Here is a 24,535-nt window from a genome sequence, read left to right on the forward strand (position 1 = left end):
TTGATAGGGATTGGAAGATCATATGGGGTGCTGGGAATCAAACGCCAGTTGACTGTGTGCAAGGCAAGTGCCGTATTTACTATCACTCCCACCCTGTTCCTACTTGTTCTGATGTGTGTCAGTCTCACTGGTGTGAAGTAAAAACTCATTACTTTGATTTGTGTATCTCTAATGGTGAGTAGAACATTTTTTCATATGCCTATTGGATATCTGGGTGCCTTCTTTGAGGACATGTCTGTTCATCTATTCTCCATTGTTTATAGAGTTATTATTTTCTCATTACTTTTTTGAATGCTTCATGTTTCTTGTACTTTAGTGCTTTACTAAATGTGTGATGAGCAGGTATTTTATATACATTATCAAATATAGGGCATAAAACTGCTAGTACTTCTTATTTTTTAATCCTTTTAATTTCAGTGAAATCAAACAATGATATCTTGTTAAATTTGGTATTAGACATTTGTATCTTCTCTCTTTTTTCGGAGTAGTCTGGTGTTATCAACATGACTATTTTAAAGAGTTTTGCTTTTTACAATATTGATTGTATGCTTATAATTTCATTGATTTCTGCTCTTATTTTTCTTCATAGTCTTCATGGCTTATGGGGGTAAAATGCCTCACCATCACTTATTTCAGTATCTCCCTACAGAATAAAGCTGCTTTTGAACAGCTTTCCCACATTTTCAAAATTGGTATCAATATCTCTCAATGATACTAAGACCAAAAGGCCTGTTCTATTCTCTTTCTTTTACTCCTTCCTGTGTGAATCATTATGAAGGTCAAAATATCTTTTTTGCATTATTTTCATTTTTTGGAGGGTGGGATACCCAGCAGTGCTCAGGGCTTATTCCTCGGGGATTATTCCTGATGGTATTAGGTCTCATAATAGAGATGTTACTGTGTCCACTCGAGCAAATCAATGAGCAATGGGATGACAGTGATACAGTGATATAGTGCTATGGGGTGCATAGGATCAATACTGGGTCCACTGCATGCACGGCCCATGTCCTACCTACTTATTATCTCTTTAGCGTCTCATTTTCATTCTTCTTTTATTATCTGACCTATGGAAAATGGAATAAAATTTAGTACTTGGCTCATCAAATTATAATTTTTATTTAGAACATACAGAAGAGAAATATATATATAAATAATTTGGTATAAATAATCTTTCTCTGTCATACTGTCTATCTAGAACTACGTAACATTAAGTAAATATTATATATAGTGGCCAGTACAAAAGTTATATATTGGTGAGGTAACTAATACATGTGCATTGAGATTAAGGAAATTCTCTTTATTGTTTAAATGTATTGTATTTTATTTAATTCTTTGCTTCTGGGGTCACACCAGGAAATGCACAGGAGTTACTCCTGGCTCTACACTCAGGAATTACTCCTGGTGGTGCTCAGAGAACCACATGGAATGCTGGGAATTGAACCAGAATGCGTGCAAGGTAAACGCCCTACCCCTTATACTATAATTCCAGCCCTGAAAATTCTCTTTTAATGTACATTGGTTGTTCTTGGGTTTTTGATGAAAATCAGAGAGGTAAACAGGGCAATTTCAGGAAATGGATAAAAAAGAAAGGAGGTAAACCCAGCCCCAGGTGAGCAGAAGTTATAGATAACATAACAGTAGAAACCAAATTGTCTGTACTCTTCACACAGGAATGAAGCGGAGTTTGTAGTTAGGGGGTACACGAGCAAGTCCACTGAAAGTTGGGGTAGTGTCAATGTCCTTGGGATCAACATCAGATTTCAAGGTAAAATTCTGTAAAATGGTGGTGAGGTACAAAAACAGCTCCATACGACCCAGACTCTCTCCAGCACATGCTCGTTTTCCTAAAAATAACAAACACAGAATGCAAAAATATCTTGAACATTTTTTCTCTTGTGAGAAGGAGAATATGCAATACCTATATGATGAATGGTTCCATTAGAGACAGAAGGTTTGAATAACCAGATGGACAAAAGGTAGACACCTATGCTATCTATTTACCTAAACACATATTTCTCTTTAAGTAAATATTCACTGAGGATCAACATTATGCCAAAGACTTTATTAAATAATCCTATAGTTGATATTTTGATATTTAAAACTTTGATCAGTGTTTCTCTAGAAATGCACATGCATAAGTAATAATTTCTGTTCCTACTCTGTTATTCCATTACTTTGTTTCCATTCTTCATAACCTCGCATTTCTGGTATTACTCTCATTATCAAAATTCAAAAAAACAAGAAATTTAGATATTTTACTACACTGTTATTTTTAGTATGCCCTTCATTCATATTTTTAATACCTAAATCAAATTGTGTTTCTAACCTTTTAAAAAGCTGGATGAAATACCCAAAGTTCTAGTGATCTGGATCAATAATTATTATCATATAGGAAATTGCATGGACACTAAGATGGATGTTTTTACTAAAAGACAGCAATTCTATCAACCCTGTATGAGCACTCAAGTGTCCAAGGATAGATGACTAAATAATAAAACTATGGTAAATATACACAATGGAATATTACTCAGCCATTAGAAAAGATAAAGAAAATTTGCTGCTACTACATGGAGAAACCTGGAGAGTATCACATTAAGAGAATTTAGTCAGAGAGAGAGACACACACACACTGATCTCTCTCATATGCAGGATATATAGAACCATAATGGTGGGACAACAAATGACTAAAGACAGTGGAAACAAAGGACATAAGAACTGGCCTTCAGTAGGAAACATGCCACTTGAGAATGCTAGGGGATAGGACAGGGAGGGGCAAAATATCTAGGGTGGAGGGAAGTGTTCAAGCAAGAGGAGGAGATGGTGCCGAAAGGTGGTAAAGTGTATGTATGAAACTCTATCAGCAATAGTACTGTAAATCACAGTACAAAATCTTACATAGAGCTTTTTTTTAAAGCACCTCTCTTAGGAGCAGACTGGTAGATGGGAGGCAAATGGGGTTTGGGGTGGGGAGTAATGAGAGAGGGAAGTGGACGCTGGTGAAGGAATCCATGTTGAAACATTTAATGCCTGAAACACAATCAAAATAACTTATGGTTGTTTGTTTGTTTGTTTTGGAGCCACACCTGGCAATACTTAAGAGTTATTTTTGGCTCTGCACTCAGCAATCATCCCTGGCAGTGGTCAGGGGACATGACTATGTGGAATGCTGAGAATAGAACCCTGGTTGGTCGTGTCCATGGAAAATGCTCTCTCTGCTGTACTAACGCTTCAAGCCCCGATAATCATGAATACTTTTATAATTTCACAATGACTATATCTGGATAAAAAGAATGGGTACTACATGAGTTTTTAATAATTCCCAAAATGGTCCTTGTCCTCTAAATACAAAGGAATTAAGCATTTGTTACCTGCTGAGAAAGCCATAAAATGGTCACTTTTCTTAAACTTTCCATTCTTATCCAGAAAGTGACCAGGGTCAAACACCTTTGGGTTGGGAAATTCTTTGTCATCATGCAGGACTGATGTCAGTGATGTTAATATCATTGTGCCCTGAAATAAATATAAACTGAGTTAGGAAGAAGGTGTGAAGTTGGAATAAATCCTCAAAATAATTCAATCCAATCATTTAGATTTTTTTAAACCCTGATTCCAAAAAATGTCAGTGTATCTTGAGTCAGATAAAATGAAAAATACAGAAAGATAAGTATAAAACTAGTGGTGCTAGTGGTGGTGATGTTAATAATGAGGACTTCAAAAGCATTTAAATAGTGAATACATGGGATCTAGGATACCAGACCTCTGAATCCATCCTGCTTATTTGGACACTGATATCTTACACTATCAGATGGATTATCTTATTTCTATTTTCAGTAATTTCTAATTTGGGTCAAAAATAAAATGAAAATATGTATGAAACTTGAGTTTAGTATTATCTGCATATAATAATTTTATAAATAAAAATGTGATCTAATAAAAATACTCTTTGTATTAATAAAATTGCATAGTAACAAGTACTAGTATTTACTAGTTAATACTAGTACTAGTACTAGTGTTAACAATGTTGATTCTCCATTGAGGATGATGCTTGCATAGGCTTGTTGTAGATGGCTTTGACTGTATTGAGGAAGGTCCCTTCTATACCCATTTTGGCAAGAGTTTTCATCATAAATGGTGCTAGATCTTGTCAAATACTTTCTCTGCATCTATTAATATGAATATATGATTTTTATCTTTTCTTTAGTTGATATGATGGATTATGTTGATTGATTTCTGAATGTTAAACCATCCTTGCATCCCCGGGATGAATCCCACTTGGTTGTGGTGTATGATCTTTTTGATGAGTTGTTGGATTCTGTTTGCTAATATTTTGTTAAGAATTTTCGCAACTGGGGCTGGAGTAATAGCACAGCGGGTAGGGAGTTTGCCTTGCACGCGGCCAACCCGGGTTCGATTCCCAGCATCCCATATGGTCCCCTGAGCACCGCCAGGGATAATTCCTGAGTGCAGAGCCAGGAGTGACCCCTGTGCAACGCCAAGTGTGACCCAAAAAGCAAAAAAAAAAAAAAGAATTTTCGCATCTGTGTTTATCAGGGATATTGGCCTGTAGTTTTCTTTTTTTGTGGTATCTTTGTTTGCTTTTGGTATTAGGGAGATGTGAGCCTCATAGAAACTGTTTGAGAGGGTTTCTGTTTCTTCAATTTCCTGGAAAAGCTTGAGAAGAACTGGCAATAGGTCCTCTTTAAATGTTTGGAAGAATTTGCTAGTGAATCTGTCTGGATCTGGGCTTTTGTTTTTGGGAAGACTTTTGATTACCATGTCAATTTCCTTGATGTTAATAGGACTATTCAGGTACTCCAGGTCTTCTTGGTTCTGCCTTGGGAGATTATAGGAATCTAGGAATTTATCTATTTCTTCTAGGTTCTTCTGTTTCGTGTCATAAAGATTTTCAAAGTAGTCTCTGATGATCTTTTGAATTTCTTTGGTTTCTGTTGTGATGCACCCTTTTCATTTCTGATTCTGCTTATAAATGTTCTCTCTCTTTCTTTGTGAGTCTTGCTAGTGGTTTATCAATCTTATTCATTTTCTCGAAGAACCAGCTCTTGGTTTCATTGATATTTCGAATTGTCTTTTGGGTTTCCATGTCATTAATTTCTGCTCTAAGTTTTATTATCTCTTTCCTTCTGCCTGGTTTGGGCTTCTTTTGTTGATCCTTTTCTAAGGTCTTGAGCTGTGAAGTCAAGTTATTTATGCGGGCCCTTTCTTCCTTCCTGAGCTATGCTTGCAGAGCTATAAATTTTCCCCTTAAAACAGCTTTAGCTGCATCCCACAGGTTCTGGTAGCTCGTGTCTTCATTCTCATTTGTTTCCAGGTACCTTTTGATTTCCTCCTTGATTTCCTTCCTGATCCACTCATTGTTCAACATCGAGCTATTTAATTTCCAGGTGTTTGATTTATTTTTCTGCATCTGTCCATGATTACCTTCTATTTTCAGTGCATCATGGTCTGAAAAAATAGCTGGTACAATGTCTAGTTTGTTGATTCTGTTGAGGTATGTTGCGTGGCCCAGCGCATGGTCTATTCTGGAAAATCTTCCATGTGCACTGGAAAAGAATGTGTAATCCTTTTTTTTTTGGATATAGAGCCCTGTATAGATCTATTAGCCCTCTCTCGTCTATTTCTTCCTTCAGAGCCAGTATTTCCTTGGTGAGTTTTAATATTCTTGATCTGTCCAGAGGTGATAGGGCGGTGTTGAAGTCTCCAACTACTATTGTGTTGCTCACAATGTCCTTCTTAAGGTCTGTTAGCAGCTGTTGTGGGTATTTAGCTGGCCCCTCATTGGGTCCCACATTTAAGAGTGTGATTTCTTCTTGCTGTGCATATCCGTTGATTAATAAAAAGTGGCCTTCACTATCCCTTCTAATCTTTTTCAACCTGAAGTCTATGTTGTCTGATACTAGTAGAGCCACCCCAGCTTTTTTGAGAGAGTTGTTTGCTTGTAGGATTGTTTTCCATCCTTTGACTTTGAGTCTGTGTTTGTTCTGGCTATTCAGATGTGTTTCTTGCAGGCAGAAGAATGTTGGGTTCAGTCTCTGAATCCATTTTGCCAGTCTGTGTCTCTTAATTGGTGAATTCAGACCATTGACATTGAGAGAGATTATTGTCATAGGGTTTTGTGCCATTTTTCTGTAAGTTTTTGTTGTGCTTGTAGGGGTTTTTCTTGTCTTATAATAGCCCCTTTAGACCTTCTTTTAGGTTTGGTTTAGAGTCTATGAAGTTCCTGCGTTGTTGTTTACCCGCAAAATAGTGTATAATTCCTTCGAGTTTGAATGAGAGTTTGGCCGGATAAAGTGTTCTTGGTGAAGCATTCATTTCATTGAGTTTTTTCACTATTCCACCACTGCCTTCGAGCTTGAAGGGTTTCCTCTGATAGGTCTACTGTGAACCTAAGGGGTGCTCCATTGTATGTGATTTCCTTCTTCGACTTTGTGGCTTGCAGTAATGTGTCTCTATTTGTTACGTCCATCATCCTAACTATGATATGTCTTGGAGTTTTTCTGCTAGGGTCTCTGAACCTTCCCTCTGAGAACAGGGACAAGACAAGGATGCCCACTCTCTCCTCTTCTGTTCAATATAGTACTGGAAGTACTTGCAATAGCGATTTGGCAAGAAAAAGATATTAAGGGCATTCAGGTAGGAAAGGAAGAAATCAAGCTCTCATTATTCGCTGATGATATGATATTATACTTAGAAAACCCTAAAACCTATACCAAGAAACTCCTAGAAACAAAAGACTCGTATAGTAAAGTTGCAGGCTATAAAATCAATACCCAAAAGTCCATGGCTTTATTATATGCAAATAGTGAGAGAGAAGAAAGCAACATGATAAAAGCAATCCCGTTCACAATTGTGCCTCAAAAAATCAAATACTTCGGAATCAGCTTAACTAAGGAGGTAAAGGACTTGTATAATGAAAACTACACAACGCTACTTCAGGAAACAAAAGAAGACACGAGGAAATGGGAAAATATTCCCTGCTCATGGATTGGAAGAATTAATATTGTCAAAATGGCAATTCTCCCCAAAGCATTGTACAAATTCAATTGAGGATGGAGATTCCCCATTGAGGTGGGGAAGCTTCTGCACCTCAAGAGAAAAAGTGACTAAAGTACAAAGACAATCTACAGAATGGGAAAGGATAGTTCCGCAGTACCCATGCGATAAAGGGTTGATAACAAAGATATACAATGCACTGGTTCAACTTCACAAGAAGAAAACTGCCAACCCGATCAAAAAATGGGGTGATGAAATTAACAGAAACTTTCCCAAAGAAGAAATCCTAATGGCTCAGAGGCACATGAGAAAATGTTCCACATCACTAATCATCAGGGAGATGCAGATCAAAACAACAATGAGATATCATCTCACACCACAGAGACTGGCCCACATCCCAAAAAAACAAAAACAAATGGTGTTGGCATGGATATGGGGAGAAAGGGACTCTTCTTCACTGCTGGTGGGAATGCCGACTCGTTCAGCCCTTTTGGAAAACAATATGGACTATTCTCAAAAAATTAGAAATTGAGCTTCCATTTGACCCAGCAATACCACTCCTGGGAATATATCCCGGAGAGGCAAAAAGGTATAGTAGAGATGGCATCTGCATTTCTATGTTCATTGCAGCACTGTTTACAATAACCAGAATCTGGAAAAAACCAGAGTGCCCCAAAACAGATGACTGGTTAAAGAAACTCTGATACATCTACACAATGGAATACTATGTAGTTGTCAGGAAACATGAAGTCATGAAATTTGCATATAAATGGATCAATATGGAAAGTATCATGTTGAGTGAAATGAGTCAGAAAAGAGACAGACATAGAAAGATTTCACTCATATGTGAAATATAATGTAACTGAGAAGTACAAATTGGCAATGATGCAACTTCTGGCAGATATTTCGCTGGACTTAGTTACTAAAATACTAAAATACAGAAACCCAAAACCGTGAGGCTGCTAAGTGCAGTCACTCGACCTCATACCTCTTCATTCTCAGCAATGGAAAACAAATTATCTAATGCTTCCTTTTCAGCAGGTCCGACTTTAGGGGAGAGACTCTCCAAACAGTAATAGTGAGTTTTGTTGAAATATTGAATGCAATCAAAGTGAAAGTAAAGTGAAATTTATTAGTTACACAGGCGGGGTGGCTAGGGGTGTGGGGGAGGCTAAGGCTGTGGGGGGGCTAGGGGTGTGGGGGTGTGGGGTGGAGCTATACTGTGATTCTTGGTGGTGGAATATGTGCACTGGTGAAGGGATGGGTGTTTGAGCATTGTATAACTGAGACTTAAACCTGAAAACTTTTTAACTTTCCACATGGTGACTCAATAAAAAAATTTTTAAAAATTTGCATTCCCTCAGCATTAAATGAGAGCTCATGTTAATAAACACTCCTAAACAGCATTTAGTGCAAAAAAAAAAAGAATTTCAAGAACAGCTGAAAAAGAAAATGTTGATTCTTCTGACCAGTGAACTAGACTATATTTTCATTTTCTTGTGCCTTCTTTTATTTATTTTAGAAGTGATTTATAGTTTTCCCTAACTAAATTTTTCTCTTCCTTTGTAAAATGAATTCATAGATATTTAACTATTTTTGAGATGATAATAAAATTGAAGTCCCTTATATTTTTCTGTCTCTTCCATGGCCTTGTTGACACCTCAGAATGTGATAATTTTTGCATTTGATTTTGTAGCCTGTTACTTTAATGGATTACTGGTTCTAGGAGATTTTTAGTGGAACCTTTGGGTTCTCTTTGCATAATATGATGTCTTCTTTACATAGTGATCATATAGCTTCTCTATTTATCTGAATTCTTTTGTCCTATTTTCTTGTCTAATTGCTGTGTCAAGGATTTCTCATATAATACTTGTCTTGTGCCTAAACTCAGGGGGACGCTTTTCAATTTTTATTCTAAGGATAATGACATCTGTGAGTTTATTGTATAAGGCCTTTACAGTACAGAGATACGTTTCTTCTATCCCAGTTCTGTTGAGAGTCTCTAGCAGGATGATTGGATTTTGTTAAATGTTTCTTCTGCATCTAAAAATATGATCCTGTGGTTCTTGTCCTCTTAACTGCTGTGAAACACATCAATTATGTATGTTAAAACAAACTTGCTGTGAGTTACATAATTATGTATGTTAAGAAAAACTTGCTTCTCTGGGATAAATACTATCTCACTTAATCATCATGTATGATGTTTTCAATGCAGTATCAATATTGTAAAAAAAAATTACCCAATGTACTTTATAGATGCTACACCATACTCATAAAAATTTCTATGGAATTTTATGTACATCTTTAATTTATTTGAGTCCTTAATACTCACAAAGTGGCCAATATAATCCTTGGCCTAAGAAAAAAGTATTTGGGAAACATTTCATTCTTAACTTTAATCTTTACTACAAAGTTATAGTCATTAAAACTGCATGGTAATGAAACAAAGAGTCTAGATAAGCAGATTATAGTTTAAAGTCCAGAGATTAACTTCAGATGTATGGACAGTGAGTTTATAACAAAGACTCTAGGTTTATGAAGTGGGACAAAAATAGCCATTTAACAAATGATGTTGGAAAATCTGGCTATCCAAGTACAAAAAATGGAAAAAACACCAGGACCCTTTGAATCACACTGTACATAACAGTTGATTCAATAGGTTAAAGACATTAATATCAAATCTTTATTCATAAAATACACTAAGGAAAACATAGGCAGATCTCCAATATCTTGACCTCAGAGGAGGTTTCACAAATATGACCCCACTGGCAAAGTAAACAAAGCAGAAACCATCAAATGGAACTATATCAACTAATATGCTTCTTTATTGTGGAAGAAATGAGGTCTAAAGTAAAAAAACACCCAACTGACTGGTAGAAATTCTATGAACATCATGTATAAGACAGAAAGCACCTATTATATCCTATCATATCTATATATCTATATCTATATTATCACCTTAAAAACTCAACAACACAAAATAACAAAAATCCCTATCAAAATGGGAACGGTGAATGAACAATATCTCAAAGATGTATAAAGACAGCCAAGACACTGAAAAAATGCTGCATTCTCACAATTTATCAGGGAAACTCAAATTAAAATGATAATTACATCATTTTACACCAGCAAGGATGGTTTATATAAAAAGGTCAGGAAAGAATAAGTGTTGGCAGATATATGGTGAAAAAGAAACTTTATCTACTGCTGTTTAGACTGTTGCTTACTTCAGCTTCTTTGGAAAATGGTTTGTATTAGTGTCAAAAATTTAGGAATAGAGTTTTCTTTGGACCCTGCAGCTTTATCATTGGACACTACAATAACATGAAAATATTAATAAAAAAGACACGTTGAAGTTTTGGTGCCACCAGCAGCTCAACCTGTACCCGAGAAGGGTGGGAGGCAAAATGAATCAGCAGCCTGATGGATCCTTTAAGCTTTAAGTTTTTGACACCCCCAAATTGCTGCTGTGCCTCTTGGTCAAACTCCAACAACTCAGAACCAAGTTTCTCCAAGAAATTAAACTGCCAAAGGTTAGATATGTGGGAGCCACGCCCACAAAACACCCCCAGCTTAGCTATACTAGCTCATTTATGGGCCTTGCTTCAGAGTGCCATACAAAAAAAAAATTCTTGGAAGACTCTCTGCTGCTGCACAAGCACGATCCTGGAGGCCAACTGAACTACTTTAGACAAGAGCAGTTCACAAAAATGCCTCCAGACTGTGAACTGAGCCACTGCCCCATGCGGCGCCAGTGGGCTAGGGTTTCTCTCTTGTTGCAACAATGTTGCGATTTTACTGGAGAGTCAGAGGCACTTTACTCAGAGAATAAATATCTTTTGTGGAGTATCACAGGACTGCCTCCGAAGGTTTTGTGTTATGGCCTGCCGGAGAGCAGCCTGTTCAACCTCCTTTTATTTATAAAATTAACATACAAACCAATCATATTCAGCCACATAGGCAAATATGCAAATCAACCAACGGAAACAGTAACCGCCATTTAAAGTTACAGTAACCAAAACATAAACTGTTTACACCCAGGCCTAGCTAGGCCTGAGATTTCAACCGTTTACATCCAGGCCTAGCTAGGCCTGAGATTATGGGATGTTGTATACCAACACTCTCTCTCAACCCTTTCTTCCTGGGCACAGCATGGCGATCGCCACTTTTTGAGCACAAAATGGAGATACCAGCCTGGATGCCATGGGACGGGCATGAGATCCCAGGGGGCGGTACCGGCTCCACCCTCTGCCGATATTTAAGCGCAGCAACTACACATGTGTTGCCTCTCCTCTGCTGCACGAGCACTATCCCGGAGGCCAACTGAACTACTTTTGACACAAGCAGCTCACAAAAATGCCTCCAGACTGTGAACTGAGCCACTGCCCCATGCGGCAACAGCGGGCAAGGGTTTCTCTCTCCAGGCTTCTCCATCTTATGAGCACCACAAAAGGGAAGTAAAAGGTTGAAGTGATACAATTTCTGGTAGAATTTTCCCTGGACTTTATACAGAAATCCAAAACCGTGCAGCCGCGACAGTGGTCACACGACCCAATATCTCTTAATTGTCAGCAATGTGAAATGATTCCTTTTTAGTAGGTCTGACTTTGGGGGGAAACTCCAAACAGTAATAATGGGGTTTTTGTTGAAATATTGAAGGTAATCAAAGTAGCAGTCATTGTGAACTAAGCTATAGCCCCACGCCGGCCGAGGAGAGAAAATACCCTTGTTTCTCGGTTCTTTTCCCTTTTCGGGGAGAAACGCGGTGTGGTGTCCGCCATATTATGAGGTCTATTAAGCAGGCACAAACTTGGTGGCATGGGAAGGGAAAAAAGAAAAAAATATTATGTACTTGGAACAGTGGGATGCTTGGGCAGTCTTGGGCTGGGGCCGATACCAGCGCACGCTCCACCGAGATTTGATCGGGGTGGCCTCACTTTTGTGCAGCTGCTTTGCTGCTGATCAACCAGAATCCAGAGGCCAACTAGACTACTTTTGGTTCCAGAAACTGCTTGCAGCCATGTCTCTAGACTGTGAACTAAACCATAGCCCCATGCTGGCCAAGGACAGGAAATATCTTTCTTTCTCGGTTTTCTTTACCCTTATTGTGTGGCGTGGCGTCAGCCATATTATGAGGACTATTAAGCAGGCATGAACTTAGTAATGCGGGAAGGAGGGGGAAAAAGTTATGTACTTGGAACAGCGGGACTTCATTCTCAGCAATGGAAAACTAATTATCAAATGCATCCTTGGCAGTAGGGCTGTCTTTTTTGGGGGGAACTCCAATAACAATAGTGAGTTTTGTGTTGAAATAAGGAATGTAATCAAGGTAAAGAGAAAATGAAGTGAAATTTATCATTTACGTAGGTGGGGGGTGTGGGGTGATGTGGGGGAGGTATATTTGGGTTTTTGGTGGTGGAATATGGGCACTGGTGAAGGGATGGGTGTTTGAGTATTGTATAATTGAGACATAAGCCTGAGAACTTTGTAACTTTCCACATGGTGATTCAATTAAAAAAAAAAGAAAAGGAAGAAAAAAAATCTTGGAAGAGATCAAAAACTTCGTTTAAACTCAGGCCTTTGCAAGGCCTAATAGACCAGGATAAGTCAGAGGGGGCAAGATTAATCCCTCACTCCCACAATCCAAAATCACTGCCATGCTCCCACCAGACCCCAACATCTCAGGACAGATCTTTATGAGATACTAACCTGCTGAAAATTTGAGTATGTGGATTTTGTGACTGAAATACCCAAGATCTTTGGGGTTGGAATGGGCTACCTCCTCTCACTTCCCTATACTCCAGCAATCACCCCAACCAACCAACTCCAGTGCCTCCATGTAAGCTTTTCTATCAGCCTTGTTTCAGAGACCCATAAATAAATCTCGAAAGAGATCAAAAGCCAGTTAATCTCAGACCTGTATAAGGCTGAACAGGACAAATAAGAAGGGCATGGGTCCGCCTGGTACTCACCCAAGCAGAAATCTCTCCCTCACCCCCAGCTGCTTGCTTCCACAATCCAAAATCACTGCCACGTCCCTTGCCAGATTCCACCACCTTGGGATGGACCTCACCAAGATAGAGTCGCTGAAAATTTGAGTAAGCAGGTTTTGTGACTGAAATCTACAGGCTTTCAGGGGGTCAGGATGAACTACATTCCTCAACCTCCCCATATTTTGGAAGCCTCAGCAGTCACATTCCAAAACTGCCACCCAGTTGAAAAAGCTACTCCAGCCTTACCTTCCCAAAAAATTTACTAAATTCCCTGAACCAACACAATGACTTCCTCTTAGTACCTGTATTGCAAATAATAATTCAAAAAGGAGAGAAATGCAGGTGGGCAATAGTGTTGGAAGGTGGGGGGATGGAAAGGGGGTTATTGGTGGTAGGAAATGTACACTGGTGGAGGAATGGGTGTTGTATCATTGTATGAATGAAATCTAATCATGAACAGCTTTGTAATGGTCTTATAAATATTCAATAAAATTAAAAAAACACATGTACATCTATGTTTACCACAGCATTATTCACAACAACCAAGATTTAGAAACAATCCAAATGCCCAACAACAATTAAATGATAAAAACTTGTGGTGTATGCACAATGGAATCCTACTCAGCTATGAAATAAGGTCAAATTTTATAGTTCACTGGATGAAACTAGACACAGTCATACTGAGTTATGTGAACCAGAAGAAAAAATACAAGAATCAGTTGACTCCTCTCATTTTTGAATCTGAAGAATATTCAAGTGATTATAAAATCCCCCGTGGAAACAACTACAAGTTATGATCAAGAGAAACGTGAACTGAGTGTGTTAGTCAGAAGGGAACCAGGAGATAATGGTGAAGAGATCCTGACACTTTTATAGTGGCCATGTTGTACCAGTAATGCAAGTAGAAAACAATAATATTTTGTACTATTGTAAAAAATATTTGGCTAGAGGGCCAAAGACGTGAGAGGCCCTGGGATTGACACACGACAAAATGAACAAACTAAAATACATCAAACTATAAAGATTCTTTACTATGAAAGAAACTCACTAAAACAAAAGCATCATATTGAATGGGTAAATTATTCACATATTGTAATATAACATAGGACAAGTATTGAAGATATTTAAGGAGTACACAAAACTGCAATAAAATTAACAGATGACCCCATCAGAAATGGGAAGAGGAGGTAGACAGTGAAAATTATTATTATCAGTGGTTATTAAATAAAGCTGTCAATGAGTTAACACCTCATATATTGTGAGTGATGTATATCAAAGTGACCAGAAACAATGAGAGCCAGCAGAGAAGTGGTGAAACATGAACCTTGATTCAATGTTGGTAGAAATGTAAACTGGTTCAACTGCTATGGAAAACAGTATGAAGACCTCAAAAATATTAAAAATAGAACACCAAACAATACATAAATTGTACTCCAAGTACCTATTCCAAGAACACGAAAACACTTATTTGAAAAGATATATGCATACCCTATGTTCATTGAAGCATGACTTACAATAGCCAAGATCTGGATACAACTTAAGTGCTCAATGACAGATGAGTGAACCAAGGTGTGGAACACCGACACAATGAAAAACTACTTAGCCATGAGAGAAGGTGAACTCTTGCTTCTTAGTCTAACCTGAATTGGAGGATGTCATGCTAAGTGAAATCAGTCAGAAAGTGAAAGACAAAGACTCGGTGACCTTCTTCACATGTGATACAGTAAGAAGGTAAGGGAATAGACTATTTAGAATGAAAATATTCCCTAGGCATCCATGTCTACCTCCCACAACTGCCTGCCATATTGACTTACCCACAGATCCTGTTCTACCAATTCATGACTAAATCTTCAAGGAGATGAAAGCAAAACATCTAAAATGTATGGACATTCTAGGGTACCCTTGGGAAGCAGGTGGGTCAAGTACCCTGCTGAAGCCCCAACAGCTGTACCCACACTCCACCGATGGAGTCACACCAAGGGTTAACTCCACCACTTCACTAATATTCTCTGCAGAGACACCAAACTTCAATATATTTCAGGTACACTGGTGCCAAGGCTTAGAAAACTGGGGTCTTCTCAGAGTGGGGGTAGGAAGCCTCCTCCCAGGCCTAAAATTTCAGGAAACCCAGGCAGCCACAATCATGTCCCCCAGTTACCACCATGTCACCTTATTGGCTCAGACCTAAGATTCTGAAGTCTCTGGTATGTGACTGCACAACACCTCCTAATTTCTTAAGACACTGAAATTCCAGCAGCAAGACACCCAATTGGATGCTAATGTAACAGAAGCCAGTCAAACTCAACAAACAAAAACAATAATACAGAAGGCTCAACTAGCAACAAAGAGCTTAGTAAATCCTGAGATATGGACTTAGCAACCCAGTGATGAGATATAACAATTTACACAAAAATAAATATTTATACTTATCAATTTTAATATTGGAGCTTTTTTATCTAATAAATTTTAGCTCTAGAATGAATTATATCCACAGTTGTGGCTATTTTCTACATTAAAATAAATAATTTTTTAAAAATTTCTATAATTTACCATAGAAATTAAAATGCCTTGTGAAGGAATATGGGCCAAAATTACCACTGAACTGTGGTGTTGTGTACTGTCACTATGTAAGTAGCAAAGTGTATACCTTATGAGTGTGTAAATATTTATGTGTTTTTAAACCAATGTTGCCTCAAAAATGTTAAAACAAATATGGAATAAATTTCCTCAAAGATTAATTCTAACTAAATGCACAGAAAAGATAAAATTAAATAAATCACTGTATCACTGTCATCTCATTGTTCATTGATTTACTCGAGTGGGCACCAGTAATGTCTCTATCACACTCAGCCCTGAGATTTTAGCAGCATCTGCTTACTCATCTTTCTCAAAGATTGGAGGCTCTTTCAGGATCAAGGGAATGAGACCTATCATTACTGTTTTTGGCATATCAAATACACCATGGGTAGCTTGCCAGGCTCTGCCGTTCAGGTGGGATACTCTTGGTAGTTTGCTGGGCTCTCTGAGAGGTATGTATATATCTTTTACTACATTTGGGATATGAATACACCATGGGGAGCTTGCCAGGCTCTCATGTGTGGGCAATAGACTCCTGGTAGCTTGCCAGGTTCTTCAAGAGGCAGAACAAGCCTATTAGATGTCTCGTGGCCACAAAGGAGCTTGGTCTTAAGTCTCTGGATGTTGGCCATTGGTGGGGTTACACGGCACCAGGGGCAGTTTGTGAGTGTGGCTGCCAAGGTACCAAAAAATGGGGGGTTTGGATGGAGAAGGCTCAGTCCCAATCCGAACAAGCTTGGAAATCTCAGCCCCGGGTTCCGTACACCTAGGTTCCTCTCTGGTCCCTTCATGGGTGAGGCTCATCAGAATGTGTGGAGAGTGACCTTGAGTGGCTTGTTTCCAGAGGTCTTCAACTGTCAAGGCTCTGCTTGGGGCTGGGATAATTCATCATATGCAATAACTCATAAGGGATCATTGATTCAAGCAGTTTTTATCCATCAGGCGAAACCTTTTGGGAAATTATTAGTCAGTTTCTTGTTTATAACTTACTGAAGTGTCATTCCTAGTTTCGTAGTAGTGAAATGTAAAAACCAAGCCAAACAGAAACAAAATGAACTCTGACCTCTGTCTAGTAACAGACACAAAAGTCAGATCAAAGTGGACTAAAAATCTCAATATCAGACATCAAGCCATAAGGTACATACAGGAAATGTAGGCAGAATCCTCCATGACATTGAAACTAAAAGCATCTTTAAGGACGAAACACCACTGAGGAAGCAAGTGGAAATCATCAGGAAGAATAAATGAACAGAAGTTTCCTCAAAAAAGAAATACAAATGGCCAAAAGGCACATGAAAAAATGCTCCACATCGCTAGTCATCAGGGAGATGCAAATCAAAGCAACAATGAGATATCTCACACCACAGAGATTGGCACATATTCAAAAGAAAAAAAGCAACCAGTGCTGGCGTGGATGTGGGGAAAAAGGGACGCTCTTTCACTTTGGTGGGAATACCAACTGGTTCAGCTTTTTTGGAAAACAATATGGACAGTCCTTCAAAAACTAGAAATTGAGCTTCCATAGGATCCTTCAATACAACTTTTGGAACTATATCCCAAGGCTGCGAAAGAGCACAGTAGAAATGACATCTGTAGCTATATGTTCATTGCAGCACTGTTCACAATAGCCAAAATCTGGAAACAACCCAAGTGCCTGAGAACAGACGATTGGTTAAAGAAACTTTGGTATATCTACACAATGGAATACTATGCAGTTGTTAGGAGAGATCACTGTCACTGTTACACTGTCATCCCATTGCTCATCGATTTGCTCGAGGGGGCACCAATAACATTTCCATTGTGAGACTTGTTACTGTTTTTGGTATATCAAATATGCTACGGGTAGCTTGCCAGGCTTTGTTCTTCGAGCGAGATACTCTTGATAGCTTGCGGGGCTCTCCGAGAGGGGCAGAGGAACAGAACTTGGGTCGGCCACATGCAAGCAAACATCTTACCCGCTGTGCTATCTCTCCAGTTCCTTAGGAGAGATGAAGTCATGAAATTTGCTTATAAGTGGATACAAATGGAGAGTATCATCTACGTGAAATGAGTCAGAAGAGAGGGACAGATATAGAAGGACTGCACTCATTTGTGAAGTATAGAATAACATAAGACCAACACCCAAGGACAGTAAACAGAAGGGTCAGGAAGATTGCTCCATAGTTGGAAGCCTGCCAATGAGTAGGCGGGGAGAGGACAGCAAGAATAGAGAAGGAATCACTAGGAAAATGATGGTTGGTGGAATCGTTCAGGATGGATGTGTGCCAAAAGTAGATAAAGGACCAAACATGATAACCTCTCAGTATCTGCATTGCAAACCATAATGCCCAAAAGTAGAGAGAGAGTATGAGGAATATTGTATGCCATGGAGGCAATGGGAGGGTAGGATATGTGGGGATATATACTAGGGATATTGGTAGTGGAGAATGTGCACTGGTGGAAGGATGAGTGTTTGATCATTGTGTGATTGTAACTCAGATATGAAAGCTTGTAACTATATCTCATGGTCAATCAATAAAATTTTAAAAGTTTTTTTTTCTTTTTGGGTCACACCCGGCAACACACAGGGGTGACTCCTGGCTCTGCACTCAGGAATCATCCCTGGCAGTGCTCAGGAGACCGTATGGGATGCTGGGAATCGAACCCGGGTCGGCCAAATGCAAGGCAAACGCCCTCCCCGCTGTGCTATTGCTCCAGCCCCAAAATTTTAAAAGTTTTTTAAAAAGAACATTGTATGCCTAAAACTCTACTATTTTCACAATTGTACATTATAGTGCCTGAATAAAATTTATTTTAAAACTAAAACAAAACAAAACCTAAAAACAAACAGGTATCTCCTTAGAAATTACTAGAACAGAATAATCAATACTGGCATAAGTAACATGATCCACTTCCCTGGTCACTTTCAGTGGGATATACAAAGCAACTAAGTGCTTTTTTAGTCAAAGTTGTAACAAAAATATAAGCTCTGGAAAACAGTTACACAGAACAAGACTCAGAAATACTTTGCATGTTGGTTTTCCCAGACACTACAAAGTTTAATAAACTGAAAGAAAAACAAGAAATAGAATAACAAAAATCTAAAGGGAATGATAGACAAATTATATGTTATTCTCTGAAAACTTATTGAAAAGAAAAAATGAAATATTAATGTATTGATGATAACTTGAGTATAAATGCTATAATACCATTTGAGACAAAAATAAATTATTATTAAATATATACACTGAGGACTGGAGGGATAGCACAGGACTGAGGACTGAGCGATAGCACAGTGGGTAGGGCATTTGCCTTGCACGCGGCCGACCCGTGTTTGATTCCTCTGTCCCTCTCAGAGAGCCTGGCAAGCTACCGAGAGTATCCTCCTTGCATGGCAGAGCCTGGCAAGCTAGCTGTGGTATATTCAGTATGACAAAAACAGTAACAACAAGTCTCAGAATGGAGACATTACTGGTGCCTGCTCGAGCAAATCGATAAACAACAAAATGACAATGCAGTGCAGTGCTATATACACTGAAATATTTAAGGTGTTGATAGGTGCATACATATGCATAAATGCATATAAATGTATACACATTAATTTATATATTATACAATCTAAGCATATTTATTTTATTATTTTTAGTTTTTAAAACTTTTTCATGTAAAACTGGGAAATTCCATCCCTTAAAGTTATGTAAAAGATCTGTGACTATTTTAAAAATTGTTCCCTCATATGTTTTAAGCAAGTAATATAAGAAAATTCTACTTAAGTCTTACGAAGATCCTAAATATATGTGCATATATATGTATATATATTTCTTTTTGGGTCACACCCAGCATTGCTCAGTGGTTACTCCTGACTCTGCACTCAGGAATTACTCCTGCTGAGGGGACCATATGGAATGCTGGGAATCGAACCCAGTTCGACCATGTGCAAGACAAATGCCCTACCTGCTGTGCTATTGCTCCAGGACCAAACAATTGAATATTTTTAAAGAAATAAAAAGAATCATAACTATTATATCACTGTGTAATTAAAAACTTCTATAAACTTTTACCTGAATTTAAACCCATTGTAAACATTGATTATGATAATTTTTTAAATTCTTACCTGAATTGAAAAATAAATTAAGTGTAAGCACTAAGTCAATAAAGGTTTATAGATAAATAATGGTAAATCTTTGGGCCCCTGTACTGGAAATGTCCTTTACACAGAAGGAGGAAACCACAAATACATCAATGCAATGTGCTCTATTATATCATCTTACAACAGACTTTGATAACAACAACCAATATGCAGATTGATTCTATCACCTTTTTGCGCTCTTATCTTGTATTTTTGGGCTGGAGCGATAGCACAGCGGGTAGGGCGTTTGCTTTGCATGCAGCCGACCCTGGTTCAATTCCTCCATCCCTCTCGGAGAGTCCAGCAAGCTACTGAGAGTATCTCACACACACAGAAGAGCTTGGCAAGCTACCTGTGGCATATTCGATATGCCAAAAACAGTAACAAGTTTCACAATGGAGATGTTACTGGTCCCAGCTCAAGCAAATCAATGAGCTATGGGATGACAGTGACAGTGATCTTGTATTCTTTGATGATTGGATACATAATGTGAAATATAGAACCACTGAGATCAGAATAACAAAAGCAACAACAATAAAATCTAACCTTGGGGATAAAGTAATTTCTGAATGTAACATCACGGGTCACAGCATGAGGCACACTGTTGGGAGCGATGTCAATGAATCTCTGGACCTCGTGCACCAAGGCATCCATGTAGGGCATGTTGCTCCTGTCCTGCATGCAAGGGCTTCGGTGTCTACCAATCACACGCTCAATCTCTTCTCGGGCTTTGGCTGATGAGATGCAAGTAAGACTCATTGAAAAAGAGAATGATAAGTACCACAGTGTACACCATTTCAGGGATATGCAAAGTATTATGTAAATACCAGCATCATTATAGGCACCAACTACATTTCAGAACTTATATATGCATATAACTTTTTCACACTTAAGTTACATCTCTCCACACCTATATACTAGCACATATGATAAGAAAACGGAAATACTTGTATATTAGCAGATATGATAATAAAACAGAAAAAATGTCTCAAAATATAAATAAAATTAAGACATTTTAGTTTGTTTAGGAAGAAAACTAGGAAGTATTAATTTTATATCTAATAATTATCAGTTAAAATTAAATTACAGTTAAATTACAGGGACTGGAGTATAGCAGGTAAGACATTTGTCTTGCATGTGGCCAACCAAAGTTTGGTCCCTGACACCCCATATAGTGCCCAAGACTGCCAGGAGTGATCACTGAGAGTAAGGAGTAAGCCCTGGGCACTGCTGAGTGTGGTCCACAAACAAATTAAATTACAATGACTAAATGTGGGGTTGCAGCATAATTGTGTATTGTTAGTATTACCAGTACAGGAGAGATCTCTACTAATATATGTACTATTCAGGCATCAGAGCAATAGTACAGTGGGCAGGGTATTTGCCTTGCACATGGTAGAACTGTGTTCAATCCCTGGCATCTTATATGGTCTCCCAAACACTGTCAAGATAAATTCCTGAGTGCAGAGCCAGGAATCACTTGGTGTAACCCAAAAATATAATAATAATAATAATACATGTACTGTTCAGACTAATTTTTCTCATATGAAAACAAATAGGTAGTTCTTGCCAATTCAAGATGGACATCCTGTCACAGCAGTCCTTCCCATGAAGTCCAATCACTGTTTTCCATTTTTCGTTGGTTGTATCCTGCCTGTCACTGTCACTGTCATCCCATTGCTCATCGATTTGCTTGAGCAGGCACCAGTAATGTCTCCATTGTGAGACTTGTTGTTACTGTTTTTGGCATATCGAATACGCCAGGGGTAGCTTGCCAGGCTCTGCCATATGGGTGAGATACTCTCGGTAGCTTGCCAGTCTCTCCGAGAGGGATGAAGGAATCGAACCCTGATTGGCCGCATGCAAGGCATATGCCCTACCCACTGTGCTATCACTTCAGCCCTATTTTATGCCTACTATGATTTAATTTGTCCCAATTATGTCCTCATATTGAACAAAGATTCCCATTATTTCCTCTTTATTACATTTGAGAAGATTAAGCAAGTAGTCAGACAACTGAAAAATGAAGTTTTTCTAAGAAAAACAAGACACTCTCTGTGCCTTTGCTATGTCTATCAAGATGTTTCTGAAATTCTCCCAGTCTACCATGCTGGCGATACCTGTGACATCTGGGTGCTTTAGCAGCAGAAGCAAAGCATATTTCAGTGTGGAACTTGTTGTCTGTGTCCCAGCTACAAACAGACCAATTACAGTGATCACCAAATTTCCGAAAGTAAATATCAGCTCTTGACTCTGTTTTTCCTAAAAAAAATTTTGATAAAATTACTTGAGAAATAGTTTCCCAGAATTATAGCTGATCCAGTTTTGCTCATATTATAAAATGTAGCCAACATATGAGATTCTAGTTATATTTTAGAAAATATTACCATGTGGTATGATAAAACACAGTAGATCAGATGAATAGAAGATCATTTTCCAGTATCTAATTCCTTGCTCACCTAGAAGTTCTGTTTCTTAGATTTTTTTCACAGTTAGATATGTCATGCAACATAATCTTTATCAGTGAGAAATAAGGAGAATTGAGTGTGTTATTTTCTTTATTTATCCTTCTTATCCCAACCTAAGATGGAAGAGCATAGCAGATCTCATCTTGGGTGAGAGGAATCAATCATTAATTAAGGCTTATTATAAAATACTCTGTGTGAATGAAGAATAGTGAGAGACATTTGATTCTGATATTCCAGCGTCACTGTATTAAACCATGCTAGCATCATGTTCGCGGGCTCTCAGGGCAGCACACTCTCTCTCTTTCTCTCTCTCTCTCTCTCTCTCTCTCTCTCTCTCTCTCTCCACTCATGTTCGGTGCTCTCACGCCACTCAGTATAAACTGGATCTTGATGGCTCCTCCCTTGTCCTCCTATTTTGTGTGCTGCTGTGCTCTCTTCTATCTGTCTCTCTATCTCTGACTCTGTCTCTGTAGTCTCTTCTCTGGTCTCTTCCGATCTCTCTCTGTCTCTGTCGTCTCTCCTCTGGTCTTCTGATCTCTCTACCAATCTCATCCAGATCTTTTCTGCTTCTCTCTATGGAGCCCCACTCACTCTCACTTCTGACTCTGACCCTACTTCTAACTCTGACTCTGACTGTGATTCTCACTCTACTCTGACTCTAACTCTGACTCTGATTCTCACTCGCTTTGCTCTTACAATCTTAGTTTATATAGCAATCACATAAGTTGGTGATACATAGATGGACTGAAGATTAACAAATCAACAAAGAGAGGTAAAACCATTCCTCTAGGAGATTAACAAAATCTTATCTAAGGAGACTACTCCAGATTATAGGAGATCCACATAAGGACAGGATCCCATCTAGGGTGTGTCACTTTCTTCTTTTCTCAGCTAATAATCCACTTAAATAGTTATAGTAAATTTACTTCTAATATTTCTAGCAATGTGGTGATAGCACAGCGGGCAAGGCATTTGACTTGCACGCAGCCAATGCGGGTTCGATTCTTCTGTCCCTCTCAAGAGACTGACAAGCTACCGAGAGTATCCTGCCCACACAGCAGAGCCTGACAAGCTACCCATGGCGTATTCGATGTGTCAAGAATAGTAACAAGTCTCACAATGGAGACATTACTGGGGCCCGCTCGAGCAATTGATGAACAATGGGACGACAGTGCTACATTCTGTATGAGCACAGTAAGAGATATATTAAACTTAAAGTATAGTTCTTCCTGAGGACATCTCACAATATTTTCTAGACCAAATTTCTCAGGTCAGGTTAGTCTTTGTAACCCCAGCAGGGTCCTAGTCTCATCGTTATTTTTAGTTGTATCACACTTGTATCACTTGTCATCCCATTGATCTTTGATTTGCACGAGCGGGCACCAGTAACGTCCCCAATTGTCCCTGTCGAGAGCTAGGGTAGCCCAATGATATCTGCTCACTCTAGGAACAGGAAGAGCCTCAAACCATTTATTCAGGGTTTTGACGAAGAAGTCTGACCATCTCTTTGGTGGGCGGCCACACGGTCTTTTGTTGTCCTGTGGAATCCAGTTGGTAATAGCTCTAGTCCAGTGGTCATCTCTGAATCGCATTATGTGTCTGACCCATCTGATTTTTGATGCCTTGGCAAATGAGACAGCATCCTGATTTATTTTTTTTTAGTAATGTTGATTTTTTTTTTACTAGTGAATCACCGTGAGATAAAGTTACAGACTTACAAGTTTACATGCTTATGTTTCAGTCATACAATGATCGAGTACCCATACCTCCAATAGTGTCCATTTTCCACCACCAGTGGTTTCAGCATCACTCACACCACCCCCACCCTGTCTCCTTCACCCCACCCTGCCTCGGTGGCAGGGCATTCCCTTTTGCTCTCTCTCTCTCTTTGGGTGTTGTGGTTGGCTACAGAGGTATTAAGTAGGCATCACATTCAGTCTATAGTCTGTTTTCAGCCCATATCTCTCACTCCAGTGGGCCCACCTAGCACCCTAGGTGATCCCGTCTCTATCAGAGCTCCTTCTTCCTAGCAATTGAGGCCAGCTTCCAAGCTGTGGAGTAATCCTCCTGGTACTTATGTCCACTATTCTTGGGTGTTAGTATCCCATTCTGTTACTTTATATTTCATAATTGAGTGCAATCTTTCTGTTTGTCCCTCTATTTCTGACTCATTTCACTTAACATACTTTCCATGTTGACCCACCTATATGCAAATTTCATGACTTCATCTTTTCTAACAGCTGAATAGTATTCCATTGTGTAGATGTACCAAACTTTCTTTAACCAGTCATCTGTTCTTGGGCACTCGGGTTTTTCCCAGATTCTGGCTATTGTGAACAGTGCTGCAATGAACATATACATGCAGATGTCACATTTCC

At 38.8% G+C, this 24,535-nt stretch overlaps 1 pseudogene; it reads right to left on the reverse strand.

The window, feature by feature from the left end:
- Window positions 1-1,662: 1,662 nt before the first annotated feature.
- The window catches only part of LOC101538863 (cytochrome P450 2C42-like), a 35,426-nt pseudogene continuing 12,553 nt past the window's right edge, over window positions 1,663-24,535 (reverse strand).

This window comes from Sorex araneus, chromosome 11, assembly GCF_027595985.1.
Source record: "Sorex araneus isolate mSorAra2 chromosome 11, mSorAra2.pri, whole genome shotgun sequence".
Taxonomy (NCBI): Eukaryota; Metazoa; Chordata; class Mammalia; order Eulipotyphla; family Soricidae; genus Sorex; species Sorex araneus.